The sequence below is a fragment of the Mytilus californianus genome, unplaced genomic scaffold, assembly GCF_021869535.1.
Source record: "Mytilus californianus isolate M0D057914Y unplaced genomic scaffold, xbMytCali1.0.p SCAF_11, whole genome shotgun sequence".
NCBI classification, from domain to species: Eukaryota; Metazoa; Mollusca; class Bivalvia; order Mytilida; family Mytilidae; genus Mytilus; species Mytilus californianus.
This window is the reverse complement of record NW_026262593.1, coordinates 24845372-24871908: the sequence shown is the minus strand read 5'-3', so window position 1 is coordinate 24871908 and position 26537 is coordinate 24845372. Positions and strand designations below refer to the sequence as shown.

Genomic DNA, 26537 nt, shown 5'->3' with positions numbered 1-26537 from the left:
TTCTGATTGGATGACAAATAACATCAATTCCGCGGTTGACAGTTAGAGTCAAAAGCAACAACAGTATTGTATCTGCGTCACCAGTAAAACTGTATTTGCGACCATATAATCCCTAATTGAAAGTTGCAACTCTCAAATACAGTACTGTTACTCCTTAATTGTACCAAGAGGTAGAAGAAAGCAAGGGGGCAATCAAAACCCATTTGTCAAATGATAACTGACAGCGACATGGGCATAAATAAAAGCGACAAAGAAACAAGCAGCTGTTCACAAAATACTAGTCAAAAAAGCATAACAAAAGGAAAACAAACTACAAGGTAAATCCAAAAAGGAGAAGTCGATGAAAACTGACAAAATCAAACGTTGGACTTTACCAACCGACGGGAAGATTGGATCGAAAACAACTGTCATATATATTTCTGACTACGTACATTTCGAATAAAACGTTATCTCTACATCCTCCCATCAAATATTGGGTTATATGTCAGTTGCTACGGAAGGGTAATGAATAGTTTAGCCCTTAAGTCTTCTGTTTAATTATCGAAAAATGCATGTATAAATGTTATATAAGGGCGTATATGGGTCAGTCTAACTGGCTTTAGTTTGGTTTTGAATGCTCTAAACCCGTTTCGGTTTACCAGTTACGAAACGAATATGAAGTTCTAATACTGGTTTGTTCAAACCAGACGAGGATGTTTGATAAGTTTAGGAAACCGGATTACCACATCTGCTTTTTTTTATTTTCTACACTAGTTTTTGGTGAAAACAAATGAACAACACATTTCGGTATCGCACTAGTTCGACATCGGGTTAGAATAACAAATAGAAGACTTATCAAATTTATCGGAAACTGGAACCAGTTAAGAGGCAAGCAATGATAAGCAAGGTAAAGTAAAGTAATCTTTATTTAAATTCGGGTTGTCATATATATAATCAACATAGAACATGTATATGTATTTTCATAGAAAATACAGGACTAGTGTAGTGAAATGCTGAAGCCAGATCATAATTTAACACCATGAAGGGCATCTTGTTCTTGTACACAAGATGTCGGAGATACGGTTTGCAAAATGACGGCCGTTGTTTGTACGTCTTTTATATGATCCGTATTTTTTTTCATAACTATTTGTGCATTTTATGATACAATGAACGCTTAGAGAACTATATCCCGCTGGTCTACTTTCACGCCTGGTTGAACACTTGTCAGAGTTCGTTGAGGATCCAGGATTATAAACATCGCTTTTGCTTAATCTTTCAAAGTAATATCCCTTGTATAGGATCCACCTGTGCTTATTAGATTTAGTGCTTCTTGATGGTGCCTTTCGCTTCCCATTGTTCGTCATGCAGGATAAAACTGTTGTTCCAAAATAGTATGGCTCTCCTATAGAAGGATCTACAAGTTATACGAGATGACTTTCGTTAGTTTTTTCTACAAGTTTCTAACAAGTATATTTATATTCTTTTTATTTCTCTACCATGACAATTGTAAACATGTAATCTTACGCAATATCAAAACTTTCTTAAACTGTTTATTATCTTTGTTATATTCGGTAACCACTTATACCTTATAACATTTTCGTTTCCGCGTTCGCTTTTTCGTGTTAGGTGATATTGATACATAAATGTACGTAAGAAATATATGAATTCAAAAGAGATAAATGGTTAACTGTAGTTGAAGAGCATTCTAACAAACCCAGAAATTTTTTGTTAGATACTGTCATATAAACGTTTACCTTTAAATGCATATATGGTCACTAATGGTATTCTTAGATAGTTGATTGTTTTATATTTACTTTTATACAATCTTTTTTTATTCATATGTATATGGGTCTGTATACGATCTTCAATAACACATAAAAAGCGATAACAATAATGGACATTTGGGATATTAGATTAAATTAAATAGAGAATATTATATGGCTTTTTCGTATCAACCCGAGACACCAATATATTACCAAGAGCTCTGCTCGAGGGATTATATTGGTTGAGGGTTGATGCGGTGTGTGATATTGAAAAAGCCATATCATATACACTTTATTATATACCCAAAGTAGATGTTTTTTTAGACGTGACATGACGAAATATAGACTATGGGTTGAAAAAAGCCTTTGCAACCGTGACTGATATCGATGACGTGACGTCATACAACTTAGGGGTGTGATAAGGCTTTTGCAACCGTGACTGATATCGATATCATCACGGATGGCTGATAGAGCACAATTGTCATTGATTGTGTTACACATACAATTTACCTGTATTTACTACTAAGTATATAATAAGTTCCGGTAATTTACAAATTTAACGAAGTTGTGTTGAGTCTGCTATAATTTTCATAAAGATAAATTTCCAACTATTCTCATATATGTCATAAATTTGTTTTTAAGACGACTTCAAATAAAGGGTATCACAGATAGTATAAGTTGGCTTCATATCCTAGCTTTCATATTGAATTGGCGGTTAGGATCGGTTACGAAATTATTTTACAATAAAACAGGACTTCAATTTTGAATTTTTGTCTGCCAAAACTGTACCAGCAGCTTCATAGAGTATATGTCTCCCAAATGACGAAATATTCCAGCGTTTTCTTTTTACTTTTATAATAGTAATACCAGATTGTTGGCAAAGACGATATTAAACAAAGGGTTCTTCATGGTAAACAGGGGGTTAATCCGTCGAATGGTTGACGGACGCAATCATAATTTGGATTACCATTGTGAAACATCCCTGTCAGAGATGACCGCACATATGTTTTATTTGTCGTAGCCAACATCTCAACCCAATTTCCTCGTTTATGACACCATTGAAGGGTATATTACTGTTTTATTGCTATTCATGCATCAATTACATTTGTTTATAAGCAGTGTTTTTTTTTAAATATTGTTTACTTTCCAAAAATGTGAAGAATGTTTGAGTTGCAGTTAGTTGGCATCACAAATAATCAAACGCAGTTGTATTTGGAAAGCTTACAATATATAATGGTTTTGCTTAGATTGAAAAGGATAATGAAAATTGTACATTTTATTGAGCAATATAAATTAAACAGAACTCTTTCAATTTTTAGCTACTAATATTTTAAATTATGGAATTGGAGGTCATGTGACAATTTACTGGCAAGGTGGTTTCTTTGGGTTGACGGTACAGTCCATACTTATTTCAACGGAACATAAACGATTTATTTGTAACATTAAACATTAACAGTTAATATTAAATGCATAGAGAATTTTATTCCATTTGGATGCATTTGTTCTTTACTAAATAACATTGCATGAATCGTTTTGAAGGATGTTTAATGTATTTCAAACAGCATGTTAAACAAGTTGAAGTCATTATACTGATGAAAAATTCATGACATAGAAAAATAATGAAATATTGTGTGATTTGTGTTGAGCCAAATATCCATATATATACTAGTATATATATACAGTGTCTAAAAATAGCAACAATCAACATTCAGTCTATCTAGGCGTGGATCAGTTTGTAAGTAAACTGATGCAGTTACTACATTAAATTATAAAAGTGCCTAAGAATGTAACTTTAACACACTAATGAGTGTTATAAAATTAGTTGTTATATTTTATATTATTCACGCAATATTTCGCTAAACAAATTAGCTTCATCAGGCGCGTGCAGCCAACCAGGTAAAAGACTCTTTAGAGGCTGTAAAGAAATTTTTGCAGCTCAATGTTAAATGTTTAGAAAAATATTTTTGCCGCTTATTGTACATAGCAATTCTTAAATCAAAACAAATAGTTGTTTTAGTTGAATAGAATGAAGTTCAGGATTTATTCCTTTATTTTTGGGTAGAACTGTTTTTCATCTCTCTCATTAAGTCCATCAGGTTCAAGAGTACGTAGCTGATGCATCCAGAATCTTTCTCTCTGTTTTCTCCTTTGGGAGTCCCAATTTTGGTTTACCTCAATTATTTGAAAGGTGATATTTTCAAAAGTATGCCCTGTTCTTAAGAGGTGTCTCGTAATTGGACAGTTTCTTCCTTTTGTATAAAAAGACCGGTGATTGTTAAGTCTGATGTTGAATTTAGTTTCTGTTTCACCAACATACTGAAGCTTGCAAGTTCCACAAGTAAGAATATAAATACTATTTTCCGTTTTGCAATTAGATGTAACATAGATGTGGAATCGCTGCTTTGTGACTGTGCTGCTGAAAAAGTGGTCAGTGTTGGCGATTTTCAGCACTTACAATTGGTTGTTTTTTGACATCACAGACGCTTTTGATAAAGCCCAAGAAAAAGATCGATATATCCTCATGGAATACAAAGATAAGACGACCCGCGCAGATAGAATTCCGTTTGTCACCTTCCATCCCGATTTGACAAATATTTCATCTACTATCCGCAAGTACTGGCGTCTTATCGAAAATGACTCTTCCTTAAAAGAAATGTTTCCATCACCTCCTGTTATTGCATATCGCAGACCCAAAAATCTCAAAGACATACTTATCACATCTAAAGTAAAGAAACAAGAGACTTCTAAGATTTGGTGTTACAAACAATGCGGAAGAACCAATTGTAAGTGCTGTAAAGTCGCCAACACTGACCACTCTTTCAGCAGCACAGTAACAAAGCAGCGATACCACATCTATGTTACATCTAATTGCAAAACCGAAAAAAGTACTTATATTCTTACTTGTGGAACTTGCAAGCTGCAGTATGTTGGTGAAACAGAAACTAAATTCAACATCAGACTAAACAATCACCGGTCTTTTTATACATAAGGGAGAAACTGTCCAATTACGAGACACCTCTTCAGAGCAGGGCATACTTTTGAAAATATCACCTTTCAAATAATTGAGGTAAACCAAAATTGGGACTCCCAAAGGAGAAAAGAGAGAGAAAGGTATTGGATGCATCAGCTACGTACTCCTGAACCTGATGGACTTAATGAGAGAGATGAAAAACAGTTCTACCCAAAACCAAAGGAATAAATCCTGAACTTCATTCTATTTAACTAAAACAACTATTTGTTTTGATTTAAGAATTGCTATGTACAATAAGCGGCAAAAATATTTTTCTAGACATTTAACATTGAGCTGCAAAAATTTCTTTACACACTCTAACGTTTACCTGGTTGGCTGCACGCGCCTGATGAAGCTAATTTGTTTAGCGAAATATTGCGTGAATAATATAAAATATAACAACTAATTTTATAACACTCATTAGTGTGTTAAAGTTACATTCTTAGGCACTTATACTAGTATATATATATATATATATATATAATTACCATTGCATTTGTAACGCTTTATGTTGCCAGTCCACCAACCAGCGGAGTTAGTTACTAGTACTACTAACAACAAGAAGATTATCTGCATCAAAAAATATCATCAATACATAATTAACAATGAAAATATACTAATATGCGCATAAAATATACACAGTGTTTTATAATTAATAATGTTATTTGGTAAGAATCACCTACTGTTAATTATGAATTTCAATTCTACCAAAATATTTAAAATGTTTGAAAATGAACTCCCACTTGCATTATTAAATAGGAAATTGTGGTTATAAAACATGCCATTGATGATTGAAAAGTATGACAAAATACGTATTCGAATTTCGTACTTATTCTACGGAGTAAATCAATACTTTCAGGATTTTAGATTATAGTTCCATGCTAGTAAATACTAAAATTTCCACATAAAAATTTTAATTATCCATTATGAATTCCAAGCAGCTGAAGAAATATGAATTGATGAACCAAAAACTAAAATCAGTAGAATAAAATATTCACTTCAAACAAACAAACAAAAGAGAAATACAATACATATTAATCAAAACAATTGCAAAGTGAGTAATTGTCAACGTTAACATAAATCCTTGAATATAATGCGTATATTAATAAACAACAAATTATTAGTAGAAAATTTGATTTGCATTTCATATGAATACATTTTACTACTGTGTTGTTCCTTTTCTAGGTTTGTATGCTTTATTCAATGATTAACAATATTTGCATATCGTCGAAAATATTTTTTTTAAATATGTGTAGGAGCTTGAGCTTTGGAAACAGGACAAGTAAAAATCAAATAGTATATTTTGCGACAATCTACATATATTTTTTTATCATCAAATTTAACCTTTGAACACTTTAATTCTTTTTTTTTCAATTTCAAATCGTTCATTTGGATTTGTATAAAACTTGACATTGCTTTAACGCGGACAGCGATGAGGACTAACAAATGGACTGTGAAATCAATAGTTATTTTAACATAACTGTTGTATTAACATATATTCAGGATAACAGGATACACAAATAAAGCAGATATTAATTAGTAGACATTTTATTTGTATAATAATTTACTGATTGCAAAATCAAAATGTATTACATATAATATATCTAGTCCCTATGCAGAATGTGGCTAGTTCAAAATGCGTTTGCTTGCTCCACCCTGCCTCTACCCTCGGACTGTGGTATTACAGTACAATAATACAACAGTAAAAATCCTTTAAATAGGGGCTACATTCATCATATCGGCACTAAGCGTAAAAAACAGATAACACACGGAGAACGGCTCAACGTATCAACCAAGGAGAGCTTGCAGTTATTGTAAGCTGGTTCAAAGCTCAATATTAACTATTTAAAAAACCATGTTTCTCTAATTACAATATCAAACAAAAAACCTTTAACTGAACTAGAAACCCGCCCAAAACCCGGGTTGATGTCAGGTGCTCCGGAAGGATAAGTAGACCCTGCTCGACATGTGACACCCGTCGTATTGCTCATGTTAGTAAAACTTTGGTGATAATTTTAATTAGGTAGCTATATGTCGCAGTCGGAAGAAAACAAGACGATGATTACAATAAAAACTTAACTTAATTTTCTCATCATCAGATAGTTTTACTTTCTTACCGTGAGTGCTATTTTCATGATGAAGTTTCAACTGTATTCTAGATTGGATATGCTGCTATTAAATTCACCATGTCATGGAAATAGATATGCTTTACAGATATGGATATGATGCAACAGGCGTTATGTAATTCATTCTATCGATATTTAGTATCAATGTAAAATTGTATTTTTTCTATCAAGCTGTGATTGGCTGTGAAATAAATTTCAGTAACTATATGTACTGTCAGATCTTTTATTTGTGTATTTAAGAAATAATTCTTTCATGCCATGCTCTATGCTCATTTTAACATGGGTAGGCGTTATATTTGTCAATATCTGTATACCGAGCGTTTGTATCAATCTGATGGGTTAATGCTTTTTCTACTGATTTTTATAGTTTGTTCTTATGTTAAATTGTTACACCGCTGTCACAGGCTACTGCGAGTGTTGAGCGCCCGCTAATATGTTTAACCCAAAGTTAATAAGATTTGAATTTGAACCCCACAACATTCTGTACATACTTGTCCCAAGTCAGGAGCCTGTACTTCAGTGGTTATCGTTTATTGATGTGTATCATATTTACTTTTTTGTTTATTGTTTTGCACATAAATCAGGCCGTTAGATTTCTCGTTTTAGTTGTTTTATCTTTAAATGGAGTTTTCTCATTGTTTAAGGCCGTCCTAAATTGCTAACTTCTATGTTAATTGGTCTCTGGTGGAGAGTTGACTTATTAGCAATCATTTCACATCTTCTTATTTTTATAATGTAAACAACATTTGAATTGTAAAACATACATGTGTAAACTGTCATTTTCCTTTTAAGCCTATTTTTCATTCTGCATTAGTCACACAGAAATATAATTTGTTAATGTTCCCGGTTACTGCATTAATCTCAAAATATTTATTACAAGGAACTACTGTTATTTTTTTCAATTGCATTATTGATAATAAGTGTATATCAAAAAGCTCGAAATCACTTTTTTTGTATAATTAAGAATATTTCTTTTTAATGAATGGTGCATTTGTATTATGTTGATTAGAATCTCTTAGGAAATCTGTATGCATGATTCCTTTTGACAGCCGACCTGCTACATATGTGTTTCAAATAAATTCTTCATAGAAACTTGACACATTTAGTCAATGCATGATGTAATGCTTCATCAATAATATTGCTGATAGTACGGGGTACAGTGTTTAGTCTGACAATACTTGCGACAAAGGCCTGGATTTAACCACCAGATAACTCCACTAACTGTTCGATACCCTCATTAGTAGTCAAAGTACTTAAGCAACCCCGTAGTAGTAGACAATCATTCGTCAATCGACGCATATAGTACATAAATATTATGTTGTGGAATTAAAACGAATAAGCCCTTCTTTTATATATGTAATAGTACAACGCATTTCTTTTGTACGTTGTGTCTTTTTTATAAGTATGTTGTTCTTTTCGGATAATTTTCGCCTAATCTATAATTTCTTTAAAAAAACGATTACCCATGCCAGTGAAACGAGAGTTTTACAGGAAGCAGCAGACGGAACATTAATTCTTATATTAGACAATGTCTTGTAGTCTTATTAATTTATACTTTTACTTCCGTCTATTCACATCAGATATGTTTTTTATTATGACAATTCTTAATTAATCAACAAAATGATATATTTTCATCATATCTAAGAACCAAAAAATGATTTCAATTATCTTCCTGACAATACCAAAAATGTAATAATTTAACACCGGTTAAATAAACCCTTTCAAAAACAATCATAAACAAATAAACGTTGATACATATAACTAGTGCAAACACAAAACATGACCACATTACATATAAGTAGTTACGTCGTTTGAAATGTCAATAATTGCTTCCATATATAAAAGCATTTTTGTGTTAATCATATTCAAGTCAATCTATTTAGTCATATCAATATGAATTGCAAAAATTTGGAAAAGAGTTTTAAAGATGACTTTATACGTTAGGTAATTGCATGGATATATTTGGTAGGGAAGAACGTGAAGTTTCACAATTTTCTTTTTCCTTACGACATCCGTCGTTGGGGAGTAGAAATATCCTGTATTGTAAGTTCAATGCAATAGACGGGATTATTAAGCTGAAGGAACTTAACTTAAAGGATAATGCTAGCTTATATTGAGGTCATATTGGTTTGCGACAAAACCCTGAATTTAACCACTAGATAACTCCACTAACTGTTCGATACCCTCATTAGTAGTCAAAGTACTTAAGCAACCCCGTAGTAGTAGACAATCATTCGTCAATCGACGCATATAGTACATAAATATTATGTTGTGGAATTAAAACGAATAAGCCCTTCTTTTATATATGTAATAGTACAACGCATTTCTTTTGTACGTTGTGTCTTTTTTATTAGTATGTTGTTCTTTTCGGATAATTTTCGCCTAATCTATAATTTCTCTAAAAAAACGATTACCCATGCCAGTGAAACGAGAGTTTTACAGGAAGCAGCAGACGGAACATTAATTCTTATATTAGACAATGTCTTGTAGTCTTATTAATTTATACTTTTACTTCCGTCTATTCACATCAGATATGTTTTTTATTATGACAATTCTTAATTAATCAACAAAATGATATATTTTCATCATATCTAAGAACCAAAAAATGATTTCAATTATCTTCCTGACAATACCAAAAATTTAATAATTTAACACCGGTTAAATAAACCCTTTCAAAAACAATCATAAACAAATAAACGTTGATACATATAACTAGTGCAAACACAAAACATGACCACATTACATATAAGTAGTTACGTCGTTTGAAATGTCAATAATTGCTTTCATAAATAAAAGCATTTTTGTGTTAATCATATTCAAGTCAATCTATTTAGTCATATCAATATGAATTGCAAAAATTTGGAAAGAGTTCTAAAGATGACTTTATACGTTAGGTAATTGCATGGAAATATTTGGTAGGATTTTTACCCTTTGAGTCTTAAGTAGGCCCTGAAAATAAATGAAATTAAAAACAACACAAAGCCGAACATCAATCCACAAAACTTCAAAGAAAATTTAATATGTATCAACACGAACCCCACTGAAATTTGTGGGAAGAACGTGAAGTTTCACAATTTTCTCTTTCCTTACGACATCCGTCGTTGGGGAGTAGAAATATCCTGTATTGTACGTTCAATGCAATAGACGGGATTATTAAGCTGAAGGAACTTAACTTAAAGGATAATGCTAGCTTATATTGAGGTCATATTGGTTTTGCATCGAACGAAAGAAGGAACAAACCGAGGAGAAACGAATGGGCACTAATACGTCATCAGTAAAACTTAACTGATCAGGTTAGTTTCAGAGAACTTGTTTGACTTTAAGTGGATATTTTAAGAAACATTTGTCCTTTCTTAAAAGTAATAATTAGTATTTCCCCTGGCCTTTCCACTGCAAGAATGGTTGAACTTATGCTTTCGATTAACGTTTAAAACTACAAGAGAACAACATATTAGACATTGGGGTAGGACATATGTTACGCATCGCTTGGTCTTTGAAGATATATATAAGATGAGTTTTTGAAAACTTATTACTTGTTTTATTTTTATCGACGTCCTCGCAGCCTTAACCCGTTTGGAAAGATTATAAATCTACTGACTTTGTCACGTTTGTTCCATTGTCTGGCGAAATACTCGTGTGATTGTTTTATTTTATAGTTGTTTAACCAGTTTATGAATTTACGTTTGCAGTATTTTGGTTATTTATAGAGAACAATTGACAAGTATTGTTAATGTCACCAGTTATACCGATAAGTCGTTAAGATAATATCTAAAGCGAACACCCTTGTGGGTCAAATGAGTAGGTTAGGACTTGAAAAGTTTTGAATTCTAAGATGCTGCAACATGTACTTGTAGATCACGCCGCATAAGTGGTATAAGAGGTGATTGGAAAAGACTGATATTTGTAGTAGGAAAGTGCTTTAGATTTGACTGATTTATCAGGAAGGATATTGCCTAAATGGGTGGCATAAGAATGTCTTTTTCTCATTTTCCTTATGGGTGGCATAAGAATTTTGAAATCGACGAAATTAAACGCAATAAAAGGTTATTGATGCTGTAATCTCGGACAAAAAACACAAACTGAGGGAATATTCTATAATCCAAACGCAGTAAAACAATCACTGAAGTACAGGCTCCTCACTTAGGACACTTACACACATAATGTGGCGAGGTTAAACAAGTCTGCGGGCGCCAACCCTTCCTCTAACCTGGGACAGTGGTGTAACGGAACAACATATGAACAAACTATAAAAATCAGTTGAAAAGTGCTTAACGCATCAGATCGATACAAAGTAAAAACGCAAGTAACAAAAAAACAGAGAAGACGTTGCTGGGAACTAGGCTGTTTTTCTGTTAGTTATAGATCTAAGGATGTGAAAAGATGTCTCTTATCAGTTGAAGCACATACATATCGTATTGGTCACCCAATTAATAAATTTTGTATAGTCCGTCGTTCGTTTTTAAAAACCTGCTGCTCATCCCTGTCAATAAACTCCCTATTGTGTGAACATGTGAAATGAGGAGAAGCATAGCTACAAGCAGATCTAGATTAGCTTATGTTTACAAAATTCTGTAAACCTTTATTACATGAATTACGAATATTTGCAATCTTCAGGTATGTAGGAAATGTCTAAAGGCAACATTGTACAATGTATATTGATTTCCTTAGACCTAATAGTTTCAAATGGATAAAATTATTTTTGGAACTATTTTATCCTTGTTTGATAATTTACAATAATTAGATGAAAAAGTACAAGTAACCAAATGCTATGGAAAAATTGATCATTTAGTTGGTCCGATATTCTATTTATAGAAGCAGTCAGATGAAGGTGGCTGATATTGGCAGCAAAAATCATTAATATAAAGCTTATGAAATGTTGTGCTCTTACACCACTTATCTCGATTAGAGAGAAGCTTTAACACTCCTAAACACGTTTCAATCCGCCATATTTATGTGCATTTCTCAAGTCAGGATCTTGTAATTCGTTTTACATTAGCAGCATCTTTGATGAGTGTCCTCACATTGCAGAAAAGGGGTAACACTTTTACCAAAACAAATGAAACACATCCATTTTTGTCGGACAAACGAACTTGAAAAAATGTCATTTTTATTTTGGTTACATTAATATTACAGTTAAAAACATTAATTCCTCTGACAATATTCTTACGGTCTTGATAGACATTATTGGTGAACTTCAGTTTGCAGGTATTGAATACAAGATTTTCGTCAACAGTTGAAAGTAAAAATAAGAAATTAAGTTCGTCAAACAACATTAAAGCTTTATTTACTTATTATAAATATATGACTTAAATTTCAAAATAATCAAGAGTAAAAGTAAAGTTTAAAGTATTGTTCACGAAAGCATCAGTTATGTCTTTAGGGTAGGATATGCTTTTTTCTCAACAAATTAAAAGATTTAATGTAGGGAAATGTTGACTCTAGTTCATTAGACACACCATGATGGGCAGGTTGTTCTGGTACACAGGATTTCGGAGATACGGTTTGCATATATATGGCAGTTGTTTCCCCACCATCCGTATGATCCATATTTTCTTTTATAGTTCTTTGTACAGCGTTTGATACAATCCACGCTTAGAGAACTGTATCCAGCTGGTTTACTTTCACGATTGGTTGAGCACTTGCCTGACTCTTGTGAGGATCCATTAGTAGTAAAAAAAAAATCACCGTTGCTTAAACTTTCAAAGTACTGACCCTTGTATAGAATCCATCTATGACTATGAGCTTTAGTGTACCGGGATGGTGAATCTCGCTTTCCTGTCTTCGTTATGCAGAATAAATCAGTTGTTCCAAAATAGTTTGGGTCTCCTTTAGAAGGATCTACAAGAAACCAGAGATTGCAAAGGTTTTTTTTTTCTAACTAGCAAATATCTTATTATTAAAAAAAAAACGCGATTTCTCTATCATGACAATCATATATATTCACATAACGTGTACAATATCATATTTTTCGTAGACTGGTAATGATTTTGGGTAGTGTTCAGTAACCCCATATGCATTATTACATTTTCGTTTTCGTACTACAATCTTTATTGACTAGGATTGTCAGTTTTCTTATCGAAGGTCGGTGGTTTTCTCCGGGCACTCCGGCTTCCTCCACCAATAAAAACTGGCCGCCACGAAATAGCCCAAAAGCGTGCTTAAAAGTGGCGTTAAAACACCAAAAATCAAAATTGTTTTCGTTGTTTTTTCTGTTAAGTAAAAGTAAACATAAGTGAAAGAAAGATATAATAAAGTGAAATAAAGAGTAAACGTCAATGAGGCAGAATGATTTCTAAAGGGTCTTTGGTTGTTATTTGATTGACGTATAAACTTTATCTTTTTATTCATACGTGTTTTCAATTTAGTCTCGCCTTACTTTTAAGAGTTTCTACATTAAAATATTTCCATTCAAACGCTGATAAATTGGTTTTTTGCCATCTACACAATGTGTTGTTTAGAAATTGTAACGAATAAAAGCATGAGACAAGTTATAATTAAATCGCACAAAGAAGGAAAACTTAGCTTTTTTCAGGTGGAGAAAGCTTGAGAATATATATTTGTAAGCGAAATTATAAATAAATAAGTTAAGATTTATCAAAAAAGGCAGAACATTTTTTCTAATAAATGCTTTAATACTAAAAAAAACTACAAAACGGAAAGCATATTCGTCTATATGGACATGATCAAAGACATTCCTTACTTCAATTAGTTACATTTGGTTACAAGCACTGATCATTTCTAATATTGTTTATTTTCCAAAAATGAGAAATATTTCCATGATGTAATCAATTTGCATTTCAATAGACTTAATGGAAGTCGTATTCGAAAAAAATAAAATATTGCATAATCATTAATGATGACTCTTGCTTATATTGAAATAAATAATAAAATATGTATATTTTCCAATGAAAGGAATAAAAATGAAGCATTATTCTGTCAAATTTCTAGATAGCAACATGTTTAACACATTTAAATCATGGAATTGTGGGTCATATGACAATCTATTGGATTTAAGGTTTCTTTGGAGGTGACCTAACAGTCGACGCCAAGTTTAACCGGATAGAAACGATTTATATGTCCTTTAAACTAAACCGTGTTTAATTGTTGTACCCTGAATTCGAAATATATTTATTGCGTAAGCCGTATTTATGTATCAGTGTTATATGAAAACGTCATAAAATACTTTAAACAATTTTAATGTATTTGCATTGTCCTGAATAACATTGCATGGAAAGTGAAGAAGGATTTCTAAAACTTTAGTTAAACATGAAGTCATTTTACTAAAAACAAATTCATGTAATAAACATTAGGAAATATGGTCTGATTTGTAATGAGACAAATATCCACCAAACACCATAGGACAATGATGTGATCGACTTCTACGTTAGTAAAATCTTCATAGAAAAAAAAACTACTTTATTGATAAACATGTAATAACGTTGGGTAAAATATATATATTTTGTTTATTCAACATCAATATTGCACACTCTGTTAACAATTACTCCACTGACACAGCTATCTCAGTGAAGGTGCCCGTTTCATTAGTACCAGAAGTTCAGGGATTCTTGAGGTAGATGAACTACGTATTGTTAGGCGTTTACCAAAATATAACATCAATAAATAAATAATGTCATTATTTTAATGTATTTATATCATCAGGCATTATCAATGTCATAGTGTTTTCGGTTATCAGTTGTTTATTGGGGGAAAAGCAGTATTAAATATTCCGGCTTTATGTTGGCCTTTTGTGTACCGAAATCACCTGAAGAAAGTCAATTTAGGAGCGCTGTGTTTGGATGTAAGGATACAATATATTTTTTGTTTTTATTCATCTATGAATAACTTCAGTATATATGTTTAGAATATAAATTTTGAAAAACATTGAAATATTTTCTGGAGAATTATTCGAAAAGACTTCCAAATTTTCATAAATTTGATATAAAATGACGATGGTCATGTAAACCATTAACAAACTCCGTTTGAAGATGGTCATGATACCATTTGACTTCAATTTCTCGAACAGAATTATAAAGAACTAATATCACAGGTTTTTATTTTAAAAAGTGGTAAACTTAGAAAATGTTAGTATTGTTGCCTATGGAAGAATAAATACTACCGTTTTCCTTTAATCAATTGTGGAATTGATTGTACATTAACATTATCTACATTAATATTCAGGTATGTCAGTTAAGTATAATTATTAGAACGTGATAGAAATAAATAATACTTAATTAAATAATATATATATATATATAAATACTACTGCAACTATATCTTGCTTTGCCCCACCACTAACCAGATGAGCCAGTAACTAGGACTGCTAACACAAAGAAAATTATCTGCATAAAAAACTTCAATCATCAAGAATCACATACTGTCCATGCTGGCTATAAAACATTTTAATTGTAGAAAAGTATATGAAATGTTTCAATGTGAACTTATAATTGCAAATTCAAATTAAAGATTACCTCTATAAAACATGTCCTAGATGATTTATTTGGTTAAAAAAGTGTATTTTGGAACTAACATATTACTTTATGTAGTAGAAACATAATTTTAGTCTTCCATGCTAGTGAATAAGACTTTTTAATTTCTTTATATAATTCAAATCTACGAATTACAAGCAGGTGAAAGGAATCAAATGTAATTCGGTCGAATGAAAAATTTACTTCAACTAAAACAAATTGAAAAACAATATATATTATTCCAAATATTTACATAATGAATAAATGTCAACATAAACATTAATCTTTGACAATAATGCGTATAAGGATTAACATATAATTATCAGTAGGAATATTGTTTAGTATTTCAAGTTTGTCTACTTGGATTTTTATGTATGTATGCTTTATTCATCAAACTACAATATTAACATGTTGTTGAATAATTTGAAAAAAAATATATGTAAGAGCTGTAAAAACAGAACTAACAGCGAGGCACTCTGTGCATTTTCCTGTGTCACAGCGAGTAAAAATCAAAACTTAGTAGACATATATATATTTTTTTCAAACTGTACAATTTAAAGCTGATTTCCCCAAAACCCGTTTAAAAAAAAACAACTTCCAAGTCGTTAAGTATTGTAGAGAATTCGACATGGTTTAAACGTAAACCGCGAAGAGGACTAACAAATGTACTGTGATATCAATAGGTATTTTAACATTACTGTTGTTTTAGCATGGAATCAAGATAGCGGAAACTTTGTTTGTATACTTCTAAAATAAAGCAAATTTCAATTCGACGACTTGTTATTTGTATTCCATGTGTATAACTAGTCCCCCCTGTACATCAAAATTGTATCTTGGAAGAATCAACACCTTATAAAGGACATAAGAATCCAGAAGTATTGTATATTGGGTTAGTTCCTCTTGCGATAAATACTTACTAAGGGATGTTGTACTGATAAATATTGAGTTTAGATAAAATTATTTGCATTGGAACCTATTAAAGGTAAAATCTAAGACTTTTTAATTTCTTTTTCTTATAACAAAATTTAACGGCTAAATATATTGCATTTAGGAGTTAGGTCAAAACTTCGTCCACTTAAATCAGAATAAAGTTTCCTAGAAAAGTAATATTTTTCGTAACTAATGGGCAATACACGAATTCATGTGCGGTATACATGCGGAATGAATTTGAAAGATTGCACAATAATTTGAAAATGGGGATTTTATATTGGTTGTGTAACTATTGCCTTTAACCAGTTTGGCGGTCAGTATATAAACTAATTGCTAGGATTTTAGTTATCGAGGACTGGGTAGTGACCACACGAACACACTAAGTATATATACGTAGAAGTAGTATTTTTCATAAAAGTATTTGAAGTTGTATGTTTGTTATTATATAGTACAGTATTTTAATGTGCTGTATTTATTTTGTAGGTTATTTTGTTACAGAACATGACATTGTTCAAGATTCTGCCAGCAAATGGATCTTGTGTTGTTTCGATGGACTTTAATTAATATTGTAGTTTGATGGACTTTTAAGGCAGATACAAATTGTATTAGAGAAATAAAATTTGAGGTGGTCACTGCGCCATTCAGTATCCAAACTTATGTTTGTTCTATTATATTAAGAAAGCATAGTACACTTACTGGACTAGAGGTTTACGGCATAGGACAGGCATATACAGAATTTGGCGGGTGAAAATGTTTTTGAATGCTCCAACCTCCCCATACCCTGGACTGTGGTTTTGACAATACAGTAATAGAACAGTAAAATCAGTTAAGTATTGGTTAAATTCATCAGATCGGTACTAAGCAAAAATGTAAACAAAAACAAATAACAGATGAGAAACGACTCAACATATCGATCAAGGAGTTCTTGCAGTTACCGAAAGCTGGTTCAAAGCCCAATTTCAGATCATTAAAACATCATGTTTCCCTAACTACAATATAATATCAACAAAAAAACTCTAATGAAACAAGCGTAAAATGTCACTCGCACCTTGAGAATAAATAACTTCCTGGAATACCAACATATAAGTATTTTCGTGATCAAGATTATTTCTCCCCTAGTAAAAGTCTGTTTTGACTGCCATATCACTGATGTTGTCATATATATAAATTAAGTTTCCAAACTTTAATTTTGTCTTAAAACTAAGGAATTTCTACCACCAAGAATTGACTATTTTTCTTAATTTGGCAAAACCTGTCGGAATTTTTGGGTCCTCAATGCTCTTCACTTCGTACTCAATATGGCCTTTTAACCATCTTTGATGATTTTTTTTCATGTAATCGGATATCACTGAGTGATAAATTGTGCATTCATTTAGCAATATAAAGTCTATGTGAGTAATTATAGAGGCAATAATCAACGAGCATGACGATCTTACTACGATTTGGAACTGATAACCTGTAAGAAAAAATAATCCATTGACCACTTAGTTGCATGAATCATACATAGTTTAAGACATCTATGATCTAAATCACAATGATGATATTAGTTAGTAAACAATTATTTTAAGGTACATCAAACTCCCCAACAAAATGTGTGAATGCAAATATGAAAGGCATCAGTGTAGGTTTTTAATGATAATAACACAACAAATATGTTGCGTGCAAAGCTCTTTTCAGTATGTATCTTCACCAGAAACATTCAAACCCAAAATTTTGAAGCCAAGGATGTAAATAAAGGCAGCAGTAGTATACCATTGTTATAAAGTCATAAATCCATTGAGAGAAAACAAATCCGGGTTACAAACTAAAACCGAGGGAACACATCAACTATAAGAGGTAAACAACGGAACAACAGAAACACTGAAGTGCAACAAAAACAAACGCCAACATACTTAGAAACGGACTATTTGATAACAACTGCCATATTCCTGACTTGGTACAGGACATTTCAAGAAAAAATACTTGATTACTAGAGGAGACATATGACCTACAAGAATGGTCAAATCAACTTCTGGTAAATCTTGACTGGGGTTGTTGGAACCTTATATTCTACGGTGAATAAAATACAAATATGTTATCAATTATGCCAGTGCCACGCATTCGCGTCTGAGCTGATGATACAATCAGGGACCAACAGTCAACCAGCACCGATATCGACCTTATATTAAGCATAACACTATAATTATGGTGCTTCGGAAATGCATTTCTGGATTTACTTTCATCGATAACGATCAAACTAAATACAAAACGATACATCTGACCAAAAGGGACATAAATATATCCTAATTTACTAAGATTAACTTTGACTGCGGTATAAAAATAAGGAGATGTGGTATGAACCATTCTCTACCAAGTCTAAACCGTACTCGACTAAGTCCGAACCCTAATAGATCAAGTATGAACCATACTCAACCAAGTCAACAATTCTCGACCCATTTGTAATATATACCTCTTATTTTTTTGTATTTAGAGTCTTTTCTTTACAAAATTACTTTCCCTTGGCTAGACATTTGACCAAGAGGTACTAAATAAAAAAGCGATTTGTCATATTTGTTAGCAACTGAAAATAAGAAATAATTAAAGCAAAGGGGATAACTCAGTGTTAAAATAAGAGGTTTATTGTCGGCCGAATTATAGTTATACATTGATGATCGATAAAGTAAAGAATTTGTGGTCGAGTAAGTTTCAGGCTTTGGTCGAGTATGGTTCAGAATTGGTCGAGTAGGGTTAAGACTTGGTAGGGTATGGTTCAGACCTTTAATTCCGTTGATCAAATTGTGTGCATACTTTAAAAACAGGTCAAGAACTGGTTAAGTACAAGTCGAGAATAGCTTATGACTGTATCAGTCAGATCGAGTAGCAGATTTTCAATACGGTCACTGTAAAGGTCGAGTAAAATTCATGCCAATTCACACTGGTAGAATAAAAAATCAATACAGTCGAGCACAAAAAGTGCTCTTTTCAGACTTTTACTGGTTTGAAGTGTAAATAACGCTCCAATAAATCAAAAACTTTTATGACAGACACGGATAAAGCGAACGTGTTGTGAATTTTATATACCATAAGAAATGGCCAAAGAAATGCTAAAATGTAATGCAAAGGAAACGAAAAATCGTCTCTTCTGTCGTAACTTTTCATATTGTGTTTCACTTGTGAGCTTAAATATCCAAACCAAGAAAAGAACTATTATCAATAAGATGTATTTAGATTCAATCCCCCGTTGTAAATGTCTGCAGTATGGTAAGTGTATTCCTGATAATTTCAAAGATATCATGATCAATGTATCGTCAGTGTTATTGATTATTTTCTTTGTGAATTTAGAAGGATCTTTGTTGATTTTGTTCATTAAATTGTATTCATAACAATACTGGAATCTTCTATGATAAAGGTGCAATAAATAACATTATTAATAATAAAAAAAAATCATAATTTATCTGAATTTTACAACATGCTTTCAAACTGACTGTGACTTGACAATCATGTCATATGTGCTTCAGTAGCCCCTATCAATGATTACAATCGAAATCGTAACTTTATTTTCTAGTAACTAGTTTTACTTTCTTGCAGTAAGAGTTGATTTCATGGTGAAGTTGGAACTGTATTTAGGATTGAATGTGGTGCTATTAAATTTACTTTTTTGTAAAAAGATATGTATCATGAATAAGTATATGATGAAACAGGTGTTATGTAATTTATTCTACTTCACCGATATTTAGTTCCAGGAAAACTGAAAAATCATTATGAAAATAAAGATGGAATTGTAACAAATTTACATGTGTAAACTGTCATTTCCCGATTATGCCTAAATTTTATCATTCTGCATTAGTCACACAAAAATAAAGTTTTGATTTGTTCTTAATTGAACTACAATTATTCCTAATATCTTTATTACAAATAACTCTTTGTTAATAAAATAATTAATATATCTTTAATGTGAATGGTTCGTGGGTCATCACATCCGCATGCAGATTTTCTCACTTCTCCTTGTTTAAAACAGCATTTTCTCTACAGCTTGTGTTTGGAAACCATTGTTACAAATCCCCATCCAATCCAATAGAAACTTGCAGCTATCATTTTGGATATGTTAGTAAACGATTTTTCAGACCGCATTGGGGAAGATGAACAGAAGAAAACATCCTTTCTAAAACTATTCTTTGCCAACAAATGTATCCATGCAATCAATTTAGGCAATATCTTAAAAGCACCTACTTACTTTAAGGATCAGTATGGTCCTATCATTCATATACACAACTAATTGCAACTTAAATTTTCAATTACAAACAAGTTTTTCATAATCTCAATATTGACGTCTTCAAGTATAAAACGCCTGACTGCATCTGTGCTATCTCCCATTCACAGCTGGCCACATTTGTACAGGTATCCTGGACATATCAATGACACTTATCTGCAAAATATGTTATCCAAAGTCCCGAATATCCTGATCCTTAATCAATCAATTGGAAACTTTAAAATACTGATGAATTCAGTCAATGATGATGCCAGGCAATATACTAAGCGCACAACAGAAGAAGAAGATGCTCTATCTAAATGTGTTAAGGCAGTTCTTTGATATAAATTAGACCTAAAAAATTAAATGGGTCTATGACTTCAAATGCAACATCGATCTTTAAAAACCCAGAATCATGGGTAGAACCTATCAAACCACCATGACAACTATGTTGTTGTTCCCGCAGATAAAGCCCTTCGACTCATTTTACTAAAACCACTCGTAATTCATGAATATTTCATTTTAATTTACAATTAATTTTATTCGAAAGATTTATTGTGAAAAGAGCCACAAAAGAACATATTTGTTTGTGTGTAAATCACATTACATCAACTACTTGATAAAGATATTGAGTATTTACAATTCATTTGGAAACTCAAAATATACCCCCATGACACTTACTTTCAGGAACTCCTGAATATTCATAGGTAATTCCTTGTTCATTTAATTTAGAATGTCAACAAAAGATGAAGAACTGGATCTTCTTTCACTGTTGTTTGGATACACAAATTATTATTATTGCTGGGTCTTCCATGTCCTCCACAAAACCTCTTTCTAAACTATTACATAAACTATATCAGCAATTACAGCCGGAATTCAAAGTTATTGTGAAACTACTTATTCTAGGGGATGTGTGATGAAGATGCTGATACTTGAAAGAGAGGCGAACGATACCAAAGGGACATTCAAACTCATTTGTCGAAAATATATTAAAAGTGCCATGGCAAAAAAAAGAAAAGACCAAAAGACAAACAACAGTACACAAAACAAAACATAGAAAACTAAAATCTGAACATCACCAACCCCACCAAAAAGCGGGGGTGATCTTAGATACTTCGGAAAGTTAAGCAGATCCTACTCCACACGTGACACCAGTCGTGTTACTCATGTAAGTACAAACCCAAATAATCAAAGATCTATTAGGGCACATACATTAAATAATTATCTTTCCTCTTGCAATAGTATAAAACATTTGACCTTTTCACCATATGAAACGAGCATTCCCCATTCCAAACTTGAAAAAAAATTATCTTACTTTGTTTCATAAAGAAAAATGGTCAACTTATACCTTCATGAGGTTCTTTAATGTATGTTGCATCCGACTATAAAAGGAACAAGCTGGCGATAAACGAAGGAACAGAAATACCTTATCAGTGAAGCTTAAATGATCATATCAATTTCAGAGAACATCTTGTTTGACTTTAAGCGAGTTTTCAAAAAAAAAAACGTTTTTTCCATTCTAACAAGCAGATATCAGTATTTCCATTGGTCTTTTGTATGCTGTAATGCTGCCAATCAAAGTTTAGAATTGCAAGAATATCGAACAATATGTTTTGCATTAGAGTCGGACATGTGTCTAGCATCACTTGGTCTTTGAAGATATATATAGAACTAGAAGACCAAGCACCGTGACTGAATTAAAGTACCTACGCTTTATTTTCAACCTGGATATTTAGTATTCGTATTGTCATCTAATAAAGTCATGCTTATTATCAATTGAAGGTATACAGTTTTCGCAGCTGTGCTTAATTAATTTATCTTTTTATGGTTTGTTAGTATTTTATGATATTTCAATTATTGCTAGTTCCTCCATTCAATGCACATAGAGGTGTTTGCCGCATGAGCATTGACCCTGGAGATTCATATATCAAAAATAATTTGCTTTCATTATATTTGCACGCTTTTTTATTTTTATTTAACTTGTTAATTATTGGTAATATTAATTATGTGGAAAACAAAAGGGCCTGGAATGGTGTAATTTTCAATTCAACACCAAAAAAATTTTTTTTTATATACAGTTGAATTCTTTGATTCGTCATTTTTACGTCATGCCGGTTTACAAGTTGGACCTCGTTATTTTAGTAGTATAGATAGGTGTTTATAAACTTATTCCGTCTTTATTTTTATCCACGTCCTCGAAGCCCTAAGCCGTTCCGAAATATTATAAAGCCCCCTCTTTCACGTTTGTTCTATTGACTGTTGAAATACTAGTATGAAAATGTGCATTTTACAGTTGCCTTTCAGGTAAAAGACTGTATGCACGCAGTATGTAGGCTTTTTAGAGAGAACAGTTGAGATTGTAACGGTCACCAATTGTAACGAGGTTCATTATGATGATATATCAATAGAATACTTATGTTGGTCAAATAAGAATGTTAGGCAATTGATTATTGAATTACAGGATTCTACACCGTTTGCTTAAAACACTGATATTTTAAGTAGGGAGGTGTTTTATATTTGACTGATTTATGAGGAAGGATATTGCTTATATGGATGACATCTTGACCTTTGTTGTTAGGTAAATGTTTTTGGTAGGATCCTTAAATTAGAGGGAACAATGTTGCATAGCACGAGACACTTACTTATTTCTTATTGTTCCTTAGTTTTTGTTTTTTTATCTTGATTTTGTTTATTCTTTACTAGGGAAATGATACAATCGTATACTGTATTTCTAATACATGTGATAGATCTAAGAATATGAAAACATATCAGTTAATGCACAGACATATCGTATGTGTATTGTCGGTTTCCGACATTCTACATTATAACCTTCCTACACATCATATGATATGTGGAGATTTACAATTACAAAACTTGACAAACGTTATGACATAAAATTCGAATACTAGTAGGTGTCTGTGCTATCTTGATGTCCAAATGAAACATCTTAAAGTGAAATTTTATAATTCATATTGATGTTTTTTTGTTAAGTTGTGGTCACACCTTACCGGATAGTTCGAACGGACGCCGAATGGATGGAAACACAAATTTTCCGTTGACAAAATTTTTATTCGTTGGGAGTGCGTTGGTGTACTGACCAAATAAAACGGATGCGTAACGAATACCTAACGGACACACACAGGATATATGCAACGTACGAGAAACGGAAACGTACCGGACAGAACGGATGTCGAACGTACATCCAACGAACGAGTACCGCATAAAACGGACACCTAACGGAAGCGTTTTTATCCGTTTTACATTCGGTACTTATCCGTTTTATCCGTTATACTTCCGTTCATGTCCGTTTCACATCCGTTCATCATCCGTTTTATTCGTTATACGTCCGGTAGAAGTCCGTTGGTGAATTGGTCTACCGGACCTCCAACGGACAAGTAACGATACAAAACGGAAACGGAACGGACGAGTATCGTAAAAAACAGACGTCTACCGGACGTTCAACGGACACTTCATCCGTTGGACGTCCGTTCAAAGTTTTGAACATGCTCAAAATTTTTCACCGGACAAAACGGACGTCGTCGGATAAAACAAACGCTGAACGGACATGAAACGGATATGGACAGACGTCTAACCGATAAGAACGGACGTCTACCGGACATAAACGGCGTCCGTTCGCGCAATCCGGTAAGGTGTGACCGGGGATTTAGCTCCAGTAGTTTTTGAATGAATAAAATTATTTCTGGAACTGTTTTAGATCGTTTTTTTGGATAACTTACTACAAAGAAGATGAACAGTACAAGTTACTCTAAGCTCTGGAACAATTGATCTTTTCTAATTCATTTAATTTTTCATTCAATATATTATTTCAAGTTACAGTAAGATCTAGGTAAATTTTTAATAGCTTATCAAATGTTCTTATGTACCGCCATTGTCCCAGGTTAAGGAGAGGCTAGAGCGCTAGAAAACATGTTTAAACCCGCTACATTTTGTATGTGCCTGTCTTAAGTCAGAATCCTGTAATTTAGTGGTTTGGGATTAGTTATTGTCTATCATATTTGTATTTCGTTGATTGTTTTGTATGAAAAAATATGTTTTTCTAGTTGGTATTGTTTTCCATTTTGTCATGTCGGGATTTTTAAAGCTTACTAAATGGTATTGATATTGCTTATTGTTAAAGGCCGTCTGGGGACATATAGATGCTCACATTTACGCCATGTGATCTCTGGTGGGTAGTTGCCTCATTGGCAATCATACCATATCTTCTTTTTTTTGCAGTTTTCGAAAGGTTTTCGTTAAACTTACGTTTCAGTTTATCCATGTTTTACTGCATTACAAAATGACTAACGCTTCTAATGGACTGTTTATTCCGAAAGATACTATTTGCAAAATTGAGATAATAAGTTCATGAATTAAAATGGATTGATGGATTTGGTGTAATGATGGTTGGATAGTTATTACACGTCCGGTGTCGACAAATTTGGCATTTGTACTAAAACTAAGATTGAAATCCATCGATATTCAATTAGTTGTAGAGACTTTTACTGTAAACTTTACGTTTCTATTGTGCGTAATACTCACGAACGTTTTCGTAACCAGCTTCCCAAACTTTTGTTCTATGGGTTTGGATAATGGTAGGGTTTAGGATTAGGATTAGGGTTAGGATAAGGATTTAGGGCTAATGTTATGGCTCGGGTTATTAAAATATTTAAAACATTAACTATACGACCTAATACTATATTCTAGGTTTTTATAAGAATAGTACCACAAAATCCCACGAAAGTCCTGCGGGTAAGCAATAATCACCAAAAATGAAATGTAAACATATTTTACAGTATGGGAATGTGATTAATCAGAAGTAGCTATTTGTAATTATGTGTGTTCCTTCCATATTCTTAAACTTGATGTACAATAAAGTTTTCTCTATTTGGATAATTCCATAACCAGGTATGAGGGGGTTGACATTTTGGTGCTGATTTCCAATTATTCCGATTATTTATAATTTTATCCCACTTATCCTATATCCTACATTTTTACCCCCTGTATCCCATATTCCCACATTTTCACTCTCTGTATCCCACATTCCCACTGTTTTACCCCCTGTATCCCATATTTTAAAATCCACCCCCCTCATGTATGATGATACATGTAGTTGACACGTTAAAACTCGGACTAGTCATATCAAATTCTGTTTAAGGCATGGTTTATTTATTTGAAAATACTATGAATGATCTGTAATTTTAAGAAATACTTGCAGCTGAACGGTATAAGCACCAATAACTATCACATCATTCCAAACTCGACTCTTATTTTTAGAGTCTCAGTGTTAGAATTTGTTTCATTGTGAACCTCGTGGTGTATTCTGTAGCGACAGTAATGTATATTTTATATTATCTTTTTAGAAATATATTGCACTTTTCAATGTTATGGGAGGGTTTATACTCGCAATATTTAACCCATCCTTGTATAATGAATTAGAATGGAAGAATGGATTGAATATATGAATGATTGGATGGCTGTTACACGTCAAGTTGCCAAAAATTATGAAATTTGTATTAAAACTATTATATGATCCACCGATGCATAGTTAGTCGTAGAGAACTTGACTGTTAACCTTTAGCTTCTATTGAGTGTTATACTTACAAACATTGTTTTTATTTGTATATTGAACTTCCCAAATTTCTGTTTTATGGGGATTAAGGTTAGGTTTGGGTTAGGGTTAGTCATTAGGGCTAGGGTTAGGGAGGGTAATCTAGGGTTAGAGTTTAGTGCTAGGGTTAAAGGTTATTGTTAGGGTTAACGCTGGAGTTTAGGGTAAGGGTAAGGGTTAGAGTTAGGATTAGGATTTTGGTTATTAAACTATTTTAAACATTAACTACACTTCATGATAATAGACTTCATTTTTACAAAAAGTTTTCGATTAAATTACCGTTCGGTTTCTTCTTGTTTTACATAGTGTTGTCATTTTAGTGGTATTTTTAACATTGCCATATATTCGGAAGGTCTGACTAGCCATCATACCAGGTTCAACCCACCATTTTTTCTTAAAATGTCCTTATCAAGTCAGGAATATGGCAG

The 26537-nt window shown here is 32.4% G+C and overlaps 1 long non-coding RNA gene across 1 annotated transcript in view; it reads right to left on the bottom strand.

The window, feature by feature from the left end:
- Positions 1–1359: 1359 nt before the first annotated feature.
- Positions 1360–26537, bottom strand: part of LOC127719776 (uncharacterized) — a 116796-nt gene continuing 91618 nt past the window's right edge. Inside the window, exon 3 of the long non-coding RNA XR_007990485.1 lies at positions 1360–1393. This is a non-coding gene — a long non-coding RNA (uncharacterized LOC127719776). The remainder of the gene's footprint in view (positions 1394–26537) is intronic.